The sequence below is a fragment of the Mus caroli genome, chromosome 12 (genome assembly GCF_900094665.2).
Source record: "Mus caroli chromosome 12, CAROLI_EIJ_v1.1, whole genome shotgun sequence".
Classification (NCBI taxonomy): domain Eukaryota; kingdom Metazoa; phylum Chordata; class Mammalia; order Rodentia; family Muridae; genus Mus; species Mus caroli.
In genome coordinates this window covers 50,148,902-50,160,529 of record NC_034581.1, presented here as the reverse complement: position 1 = coordinate 50,160,529, position 11,628 = coordinate 50,148,902, and the positions used below count along the sequence as shown (strand labels likewise).

Below are 11,628 nucleotides of genomic sequence, written 5' to 3'. Positions count from 1 at the left end.
GCACCATGAAGACAGCCTATGAGAGGCTATTGGAGTGAGTCATCCAAGGCCTAGAGTGCTACAGAGGGCAGAGCTGGAGAAGTGACTCAAGCCCTTTAGAGGAGTCCAGAAGATCATGTGTGGATCTCAGATATTGGAACAAGAAGCTGTAAAAAGTTGAAGTTGCCTTGGATACCTCAAGATGTTTGAGATATCAGCGCTGTGGGATACCTGCTAAGAAAAGCTGCTAACAGGGAGTAGAAGCAGCCAAAGAGAAATAATTATGTTGCAGTCAACAGAGATGAAAGGAGTTGGAGATCTGAAGAGAGCATTGACATCAGACATGGAGATGCTGAGTTTGGAGTTTACCAAGCTAGTTTTTGGTCTTGCTTTGGTCCAGAATTTCCTCATTATGACGTTTAGAATGGTAATGTATATCCTGTAATGTTGGAGGTATACAATCTTTTTTATTTTGATTTTATAGGGGATTATAGTTAAGTGATTGGATGAATCTCAGAAGAGACTTTGAACATTGTTGAGACCGCTACAAACTATGGAAACTTCTGAAGGTGAACTAAATGTATTTTGTATTACGCTATGGCTACGGAATGGCCCCCATAGACTCAAGAGTTTGAACAAGCCTATGGGAGCCAGGGAATGGAATGTCTGGTTTGAATATGCTTGGCCCATGGGAAGTGGCACTGTTAGGAAGTCTGGTCTTGTTGGAGGAAGTGCATCACTGTAGGGGTGGACTCTGAAGCTCCACCCAATGCAAAAGAGTCAGTCCTCTCCTGGCTGCACTCAGATCAAGATGCAGAACTCTCAGCTCCTTCTCTAGCACCATGTCTGCCTGGGTGCTGCCATGCTTCCTGCCATGATACTAGTGGACTAAACCTTTGAACTTGTAAGTCAGTCCCAATTAAATGTTGTCCTTTATAAGAGTTGGCTTGGTTGTAATGTCTCTTCACAGCAATGGAAACCCTAACTAAGGCAGCCACAGTTGCCTAAATGAGGTCATTCCACAAGGAGTCATCACCATCCAATGTGGAAAGACAGAAATGGCTGTGGCCTTCCTTGCCATGTGAAAATGTTGACAGTCTTCCCTGAGAGCCTACTTTTGTTAGCTAAGATGCTGTCTTAGTTAGGATGTTACTGCTGTGAACAGACACTATGACCAAGGCAACTCTTATAAGAACCACATTTAATTGGGGCTGGCTCACAGGTTCAGAAGTTCAGTCCATTATCATCAAGGCGGGAGCATGGCAGCATCCAGGCAGGCATGGTGTAGGAGGAACTGAGAGTTCTACATCTTCATCTGAAGGCTGCTAGCAGAGTACTGGCTTCCAGGCATCTAGGACAAGGGTCTTAAGCCCACACCCACAGTGACACACCTACTCCAACAAGGCCACACCTCCAAATCGTGCCACTCCCTGGGCCAAGCATATACAAACCATCACAGATGCCAAACAGACACATTTAAAATAGAGCTGCACTGATGAGGAACAGGGGGCTTCCATCGCACTGTTTGTGGGGCTTTCAAATAGACAGTGATCTCATTAGCCGCCTTGGATGATTACACCCCCAAGACGACACACTCTACTCATGTGAGAATGAGTGTGTGCATGCACAGCCACAGCCTTTCTGGAACTATTCGTTTTGAAATGTTTCAAATATAGAAAAATTGTAAGCCAGGTGTAGTGGTTCATACATGTAATCCATCTAAAAATCTGAAACAGGGAACTGGGAGGCTAGCTCACTGGGTGAGAGCATTTACATGCTACTCAATTCCGCAGAACCTGGAACCAATGTAAAAAGCTAAGAATGACTGACTGCATATACCCTGTAATGCCAGTGCCATGGAGAGCAGAGGGAAGATCACATTGTCTCATCCCGCTAGCCTACAAGTCTGTCTCCAGGGGGCAGTGGAACATTCCATAGGACACTCTTTCTCCTCCCCCAGCCTTCAAGCCCACACCTATTTTTATATGTACATGAGACCCTGTCTAAAAACAAACGAAGGAAGGGCTCAGCAGGTTAGGCACCTGCTCTGGAAACCTGGAGACCTGAACCCAATACCTGGAACCCACATAAACTGAAAGAGAGAACCAACTCCGAAAAATTGTCCTTCTGACCTCTACGCATGCACTGAAGCCCACACATATACATGTCACCCCCACACGTGCACATACATGTATTCACGATAATAAGAACAAAATTAATAAGTAAGTCTAGATCCAAAAAGAAACTAAATATCACTTTGCATTTAACTATTATGTCTTCTATAGTCACTTCTGAAGTTGAGCCTTCCAGTCTTTGGAGCTAGGCGAGTGGCCTTCCTATTCATTTTTATTTACTTCAGTGGAGGTCATATGTAAATGAGGTCATATGTAAGTGCAGGTCCCAGCAATTTGTTATCATCATCGATTGCTTTTTAGGTAAGTTCTCTTCATACAACCGGGCTGGCCTCAGACTCAGGGTCCTCCTGTCTTCATAGCCAGAGTCACCATTTTTTAGACAAGTATTTACAGAAATGGAGAAGGCAGTTTGTGCTGAATGTAGCTCTACTCAGCTCTTAGCTTTGACCAATAAGTACATCCAGTAATAAGTGTTAACACCATAGACATACATAGTGACAGGTGCTGGCAGACCAGAGAAACAGCATTCCATTTAGGACACACCCGCATCTAAGTAGTGACAGGCTATCTAGGTGATAAGACTTGGAGATGGGAACCTTTTAAGGTAAAGAAAGAGAGCCTGCTTTAATCCCAGCCATCAGGAGGTAGAGACAGGCAGATCTCTGTGGGTTCAAAGCCAGCCTGGTCTACAAACCAAGTCCAGGACAGCCAGGGCTCTGTTACACAGAAAAACTCTGTCTCAAAAAAAAAAAAAAAAAAAAAAAAACAGGGCTGGTGAGATAGCTCAGTGGGTAAGAGCACCTGACTGCTCTTCCGAAGGTCCGGAGTTCAAATCCCATCAACCACATGGTGGCTCACAACCATCCATAACGAGATCTGACTCCCTCTTCTGGAGTGTCTGAAGACAGCTACAGTTTACTTACATATAATAAAGAAATAAATAAAACAAACAAACAAACAAACAAACAAACAAAAAACAAACCTAAGATGGCCTGGGCTGGGCTTCAGAGCAACTTCTAGGACAGCCAGGCTACACAGAAAAAAATAAATGTTTCAAACAGAAACAAACAAACGCCAAGAAAGTAATTAAGTAAGTCCTGTGCGGATGAGAATGGTGAGGATAGTTAAATGCAAAGTGATAGTTAGTTTCTTTCTGCTTTTTGGATCTAGACTTACTTATCAATTGCCAGTGCCCACCAAGTAGCTTGTAACCCATCTATAACTACTGGCCTCTTTTAGCTTCTGAGGGCTCCAGGTGTGTACCTGGTGCACAATCACACAGACAGGGAAAGCTCTCATACACACAAAAGAAACTAAAAATAATTTAAAGGGTAAAAAGCCACCAGTAGAGATGTGACCAGGGATCCCCGCAGTAGGTGACTATTCCCAGAAGAGACACTTGTGTGCGTGAGTGAGTCTGATCTGGGATGCATCTGGGAACAGGAGCAGCAGATCGCGCTGCAGTCCCAGGAAGGTCAAGGTGGGCAGGGCTTCCCAGGGGGAAGGAAGGAAGGTCGGATCAGGTAATGAGACAGCAACAAACCCTACTCCCAAGCTGCTAGTGGCTTTTCACTCCGATGTGGAGTAATTCTTAAGATGGAGCTAGAAGAGCTAGGGGCGGAGCTGGAGTCAGTTAAGCTGGAGGATAGAGCAGAGATCAGCTGAGGAGCCAAGCCCCGGCCGGCCCTCATTACGCCTGAGACAAGCCGCCTTTGAGGAAGACCTGAGCGGGCACTGGAACTGGGAGCCAGGGGCAGGAATTCAAGAATCCTCATCAGGAAGAGAAGGGGCCCACGAAGAGACAAGCAGGGAGTAAAGCCAATTCAGTCAGGGTGATAGGGAACAAGTGGAAAGAATCTGCGTCCGTGACAAAATGGAACCGCTAAGTTAGCCAGCTCCGAAAGCAACACATGGCCACTCGCAGGAAGCTTGCGGTATAGAATACATTTCTGCACATATTAAAAACTAGGGGGCTGGAGTGATTAAAAATATGTACTATTCTTGCAGAGGACCGGAGTTCTGTCCTTATCACCCATAGCCAGCACCTATAACTCCATCTCCAGATGATCTGACCCCATCTTTTGGCTCCCATAGTCACCAAGGCTCACATGTATACACCTCCCTACACACGTAATTTAAACTAATACTTNAAAAAAAAAAAAAAAGACAGACGGGCGTGGTGGTGCACACCTTTAATATCAGCACTTGGGAGGCAGAGGCAGGCAGATTTCTGAGTTCGAGGCCAGCCTAGTCTACAGAGTGAGTTCCAGGATAGCCAGGGCTACACAGAGAAACCCTGTCTCGAAAAGCCAAAAGAAAGCACATTCGCTCAGCAGATAAGAGTGCTTGCCTCCAACCCTCATGGCCTGAGTTCGACCCCTGGGACCCATATGATAAAAGGCAGGACTGACTTGCACAAGTAGCCTTCTGACTTCCACACATGTGCCATGACACATGCATACCCGCAAACATGAACACAAATAAACATAATAAATGAACATGTTGCTGAACAAACGACCACAGCAAATCCACTCAATTTATCAACTTTATCAGGTTGAGAAGCAGTGAATGAAATCAACTGTGGCGGTGCAGGTCCAGAGTTTAAAGTCATCCTTTGGTTACATCATGAGTTCGAGTTCAGCCTGGGCTACATGAGATCCTATCTCAAAACAAAACAAGCAACAGCAAAAGCCAGACCCTTCACTCTGTGGGGGCTGTAGTTCAAGCTTAGAGGCAGCATGAGCATAAGAAGTGTGTGAGTGTCACTGCCATGTTCTCTGCAGTGAGCTCTTCTCCTCAGAGAGTGACTCATCATGGCGAGATTATCACTGCTAAGAAACCAACCTCCAGCACTGCATTTCGCCTCCAATTAATTATGAAAACACTCTTGCTACAGTTACGGAAAAGGGAGGCGTGTGCTTCCCCCGTAGGTTAAGGGGAGAGCTGTTCACTGGCAACGTTTCCTGTAAAGAATTGAGGGCTCCTGCTCCTCAAGGGCGGGGCTTTCCAGTGGGGGCGGGGCGGAGGCTTGAACAGCTGCACATTTCCAACATAGTATTCCCTACATGGTGTCAAGTGACTGGGAACGGGGTTTCAGCCACTCAGGATGACTTAGTCAGCCCCTTAGTCATCAGCTGCTTAGAGGCAACAATGAGAAGCTTGTGTTTGTGTTTCTGTGTGGGTTACAAGGGACAAAGAACAGCAAATACCCACACACTGCAGTGCTGATCCTCGCTTTCCTCTCAAAAGCATCCTTAATCATATATATATATGTATATATATATATCTCAAAGATAAAATCTTTTTAAACTTCAAATCTTATTTAATAATGAATTCTTTCGAAACAAATTATACAAGACAGAGTAGCTGACTGGGGGTGGGTTTTGTCACCATTGTCTTTTTTTTTTTTTTTAACTTGCCATAGAATCTATTTTGACCATAATGTCCCTCCCCTAATTTGTCCCCCCCCATTCAATGTTATGTTCTTTCTATTTACATATAGAAAGAACATAATATATATATACACATATATAATCATATATATAATTTCTTAAATATATATAATAGTTTGAGTGTTCATGTGTAGTTAAAAATAGAATATATACTGCAGTGTAGCTGTACATTATTTCCAAATAGTTGTCTAGAAATTCCCTTTTCCCCTTCCTTACTGAAAAGGTTACACGTGAATACATAACCAGAAAATATTTCTAACTTACAGAAGTATACACAGCCAGTCTTCCATCACTACCCTTGTTCAGTCTCCCTCTCCTAACCCCCTGCCCCTATAGAAGAGTGTAAAAGATACAAATCCAACACTACCGTCTCACTGGCTTTGGAAGCTTTTGCACAGAAGGCAGATTCCAAAATGAAAAGTCAGGAGTCACTAAGCATGAATCCCACTGTGGGCACACCCCTGGGGAGCGCTAAGGAAAATCGTGGCCGAGTGTCTGAATATAGATCAGGCCAGTTGCAGGGAGATGATACGAGAGCCAGTAATCTCTGGGATTGCTTCTCCCTGCCCGTGCCTCTAACTAGCTGCTCTCCCTCAGACAGCTCTAGTCTCCCAGCCGTGAGTAGACACCGTCACAGAGCTCTGAAATGAGACCAGGTGTGCAGAACACCAGCAAGTCACACCAGGAGGACCTCAGTAACTAACAGGAAGTTAGTAGCTTCCCGTCCTCTCCGTGTGGACTTGGATACATCAGAAGCACATACTGACTTATTTTTAACGAAGTTCTATTTCTGGATGTTTGTAGGGAAAGTGATAATCCCGTGCACACCCTGTTATAGAAGGTAAAGGGGTGTGCCTGTGCCCCCACCGTGCTGCTCAGGCTACCACGGAACACAAGTAGTAGTGCAGAGTTAACTAGAGGAACGGAGAAACCAACAGATGTATGCAGGAGTTCAGTTCAGAAAAGAGTATTTAGGATTTAGAAACCCTGTTAACGCCGGGCGTGGTGGCGCATGCCTTTAATCCCAGCACTCAGGAGGCAGAGGCAGGCGGATTTCTGAGTTCGAGGCCAGCCTGGTCTACAAAGTGAGTGCCAGGACAGCCAGGGCTACACAGAGAAACCCTGTCTCGAAAAACCAAAAAAAAACCTAGATTGAGGGAGCTGGAGAGATGGCTCAGTGGTTAAGAGCACTGACTGCTCTTCTGAAGGTCCTGAGTTCAAATCCCAGCAACCACATGGTGGCTCACAATCATCCATAACAAGATCTGATGCCCTCTTCTGGTGTGTCTGAAGACAGTTACAGAGTACTCATATATAATAAATAAATAAATAAATAAATCTTTAAAAAAATTAAAAAAAAAAACAACTAGATTGAGGGCTAGAACCATGGCTCAGCTGTTAAGAGCAGTCACTGCTCTTCCAAAGGCCCTGAGTTCAATCCCCAGTAACCACACAGTGAGTGGCTCTCAACAATCTGTAATAGGACCTGATGCCCTATTCTGGTGTGTCTGAAGACAGCTACAGTAGTGTACTCATATAAATATAATAAATCTTTAAAAAAAAAAAAACTAGATTGTTGCTGGGCAGTGGTGGCACACACCTCTAATCCTATTACTCAGGAGGTAGAGGCAGATGAATCTCTGAGTTTAAGAGTTCAAGGCCAGGGCTGGTGAGATGACTCAGCGGGTAAGAGCCCTTCAGAAGGTCATGAGTTCAAGTCCCAGCACCCACATGGTGGCTGACAACCACCCATAATGAGATCTGACGCCCTCTTCTGGTGTGTTTGAAGACAGCTACAGTGTACTTCTGTATAATAATAAATAAATCTTTAAAAAAAAAAAAAGAGTTCAAGACCAGCCTGGTCTACAGAGTAAGTTCCAGGACACCAGGGCTGTTATATAGAAAAAGCGCCTTTCTTTAAAAAATTAAAATAAATAAATGAAATTAAAATTCAACTTTTTTGAGACAGGGTCTCTCTATGTAGCCTTGGTAGTCTCAGAAGCTCTGGGAACCTCTAACCCTCAAAGATCCCACTCTAGTGCATCTGAGAGCTGGGGTTAAAGGTGTGTGCTACCACACCTTTTTAGATAGCACTTTTAGATTGGTGGCAGTTCTGGGCTGTAGGAACAAAGACACCTCATACACCCACTACCCCCCACACAGCAACACCCCACAACAGTCAGAGACAGTGTTTCATTTTGTGGGCCTACACAGATGTGTTCCTGTCACAGCACCACAACTCACTTTACAGTTCATCTTTAGTTCGACAATTGTAGGTTGGACAAGTGTGTTCACCAGTGTATGTAATAGAAAGTAATCCAAGCCCTTAGGTGGAGGTCAAGACCAGACCTTGCCTTAAAGATAAATAGATAGATAGATAGATAGATAGATAGATAGATAGATAGATAGATGATAGATTGATAGATAGATGATAGAATGATAGATAGATGATAGATAATGATAGGTAAATAGATGGTAGGTAGATAGATAGATAGATAGATAGATAGATAGATAGATAATGATAGGTAGATAGATAATAGATAGATGAATGGATGATAGATAAATAGATGATAGATAGATACATACATACATACATAGGTGATAGATGATAGATAGATAATGATAGGTAGGTAGATAGATAGATAGATAGATAGATGGATGATAGATAGATAGATAGATAGATAGATAGATAGATAGATAGATGGATGATAGTAGATCTGCCCTGTGCTCTTCCCACTCACCACCACCCTCCCTGAGCCCTGGCAACCACTGGTCTTGTCCACCAGCTCCATGGTTTCCTCTTTCCTAAGGTACAGTTGGGATCATACGCCGGGCGTGGTGGCGCGAATCATACAGTGTCCTTGACTTCTCTTACTAATAAGTATTATTTAAGTATTAAGGTTCCCTATGTCTTTTCATGGCTTTGAATCTCATTTCTTTTTTAGGGCTGAGCTAATATTCCATTGTCTGGATATACTACAGTTTATCCACTCACCATGCAGGACATTTGGTAGGGAGTGTTGCATATATATGAGACAGGGTCTCATATAGCCCATGATGGCCTGGTACTCCTATACTCCTGCCTCTACCTCCCAAGTGCTGGGATTAACTACAGGTATGTATGGCCATCCTGGGAAGACATCCTTCTTCGTGTGTGTATGCATGTGTGTGTGTATGTATGTGTGTGTGTGTGTCTGTGTGTGTGTGTGTGTATGTGTGTGTCTGTGTGTCTGTGTGTGTGGTGTATGCAAATGTGTGAGATTACATTCACCTTTTGAATCCTTTAAAACTCTTTCTCGTTGAACCTGGAGGAAGGCCATCAATCCTCTGACTCTACCTCCAACAGTGAGGCCATGCTCTCAGTTTGTTATGGGTGCTGGACCCAAACTCAGGTCTTCAGCCTTGACCGTCCCTTTTTTGTTTGTTTGTTTTGTTTTGTTTTGGAGACAGGGTTTCTCTGTGTAGCCTTGGCTGTCCTGGAACTCACTCTGTAGACCAGGCTGGCCTTGAACTCAGAAATTTGCTTGCCTCTGCTTCCTAAGTGCTGGGATTAAAGGCCTGCGCCGCCACGCCCGGCCCTTTTTGTTTTGAGGCAGGATCTCACTTAAAGTCTTTCAGGCCCCTTAGAGCCAACGCTGATTTTGATTTGCTGATTCTGCCTCAGCCTCCGAAGTGCCAGAATCACAGGTCTGTTGCTAGCACACCCAGCCAGATGTGGCTTTTATAGATGTTTTCTTGCATTTTTTATTTCTCATTCTCCAGTAATTATTTTTAAATTATTTATTTAATGTTAATGAACACACCCTAAATCCATTCTATAGTTCAACAGGCAAGCTCCTGTAGTAAGGCTGAAGTAGCTCAGTAAAGCTGACAGAGAAATCCACTGCCATCTTCCACAGTGTGTAAGGCCAAGCCCGCCCTCTAGTGGTTCCCTCAGCAGAGCCACACACCACTAAAGCTTTGTAGACCCGGGGCAATTACAACTCCCTATCTCTCCTATTAAAGTAGAGAAATGTTTTAGGTTTTTGTAGTGCCAAATTCATTCTTTAGTCAGAAGTGGGGGCGGCGTGTTGTTTTTTGTTTTGGTTTTTTGGGTTTTTTTTTTTTTCAAGACAGGGTGTCCAGGAACTAACTTACTCTTGTTCAGGCTGGCCTTGAACTCACAGAGATCTGTCTGCCTCTGTCTCCTGAGTGCTGGGATGAAAGGTGTATGCCACAAGATCTGTCTCTATCTGAATTTTTTTTTAATTTTTTAAGATTTATTATTATATATTAGTACACTGTAGCTGTCTTCAGACACACTAGAAGTGGGTGTCAGATCTCATTACAGGTTGTTGTGAACCACCATATGGTTGCTGGGATTTGAACTCAGGACCTTTGAAAGAGCAGTCAAGGGCCGGGCGTGGTGGCGCACGCCTTTAATCCCAGCACTCGGGAGGCAGAGGCAGGGGGATTTCTGAGTTCGAGGCCAGCCTGGTCTACAGAGTGAGTTCCAGGACAGCCAGGGCTATACAGAGAAACCCTGTCTCNAAAAAAAAAAAAGAAAAAGAAAGAGCAGTCAGTGCTCTTACCCACTGAGCCATCTCACCAGCCCCCTTTTTAATTTTTTTAATGATTTATTTATGGGGCTGGTGAGATGGCTCAGCAGTTAAGAGCACTGACTGCTCTTGTGTACTTACATATACTCATTTATTACATATAATAATCTTTTAAAAAAGATTGATTTATTTATTATTTTTTAATTCTTTCCCCTCCCCTTCTCCCACTCGATCCAGCCCATTTGCTTCAGCCCAAAGGTTTTTCATTTGTTTCTCATTACCGGTGGTTGTGAGCCACCATGTGGTTGCTGGGATATGAACTCATGACCTCCGGAAGAGCAGTCAGTGCTCTTAACCGCTGAGCCATCTCACCATATATTCACTCCTCACATATTGTTGTGGGGCAGTCACCAGAGAAGACGGCTCATTCTTGGTTACAAGCTGGTAGAAAGTCTTTATTAGCCAGTGTGTTTGGGATCCTAGAGTATTGCTGAGCCTTTCTCGGGGTGAGCTTTTAAACACGAAAACCATGTTCTAGCTCCACATACTTCAGTTAACAAGACAGCCAGAAGCAGAGCGACAAAAACCAAAAAGCAAAAAAGTTAATACATTTAGATACTTTCCCAGAACTCTGGACTTTGATGGATTAAGTCTTTGTTTTCATTATGGCATGTGGTGTTGTCTGTGTGCTAAAGTTTACATAGTGGCACTTCCATCATGGAGTCAGTTGTGCTAAGGTCTAGGGCCCTGTTAAAATATATAGTTCAGGCTCAGCCTCCCGGTCTCAGCTGCTTCACTCTTCTGAGTCCTGACATTTTTTCCCCCCACAGGAAAATACAGCGTTTATTTGCCACAGGGGTTTGGCTCACACCTTGGGGGTAGGGAACAACTCCCAGCCTTCCAGCTTGCCGATCTTGAACAGGGCGGCCGCAGTGCCCATGTAGACACAGCCCACGGCTGCGGTCCCATAGCTGTGAGCTGCAGTGAATGTGTACCGGCCGACTCTGGCCACTGCTTCCAGGGTGGAATCTGCGGGGTTGAGTGTGACGCTGTAAGCAGAGCCGATTAGGCCGCAAATGCCGCCTAAGGCCGTGGTGATGTACGTCTTGCGATGACACTGGGTGCTGTCAGGGACCTCATGATAGGATTCAAAGAACCGCTTCACCATCGCCATACCTAGCTGGGCTCGCTCGGCCGAGTCCTGACATTTTTAAAAACAGGATTTTTATTTTATGTGAATGGGTGTTTTATTTTTCAGGCATGTTTTTATAGGTCAGAAGAAGGTGTCAGAACCATCTCCACTCCATAGGTTCATATATTTGAATGCTTAGTCACCAGGGGGTGAAAGTCTTTGAAAAGATTAGAATAATTAGGAGGTGTGGCCTTGTCATGGGGAGTGGGGGGGAGGCTGGTAGAAGTATCAAAAAGCCCATGCCAGGCCCAGCCTACAGATCAAGACATAGCTCTTAGCAACTTCAACACCAAACCTGCCTACCTCCATGCTCCCCACCATGATAATGGACT

At 44.4% G+C, this 11,628-nt stretch overlaps 1 pseudogene; it reads right to left on the bottom strand.

Moving 5' to 3' along the window:
* Positions 1 to 10,929: 10,929 nt before the first annotated feature.
* LOC110307447 lies at positions 10,930 to 11,293 on the bottom strand (annotated as a pseudogene).
* Between the last annotated feature and the right edge of the window lie 335 nt (positions 11,294 to 11,628).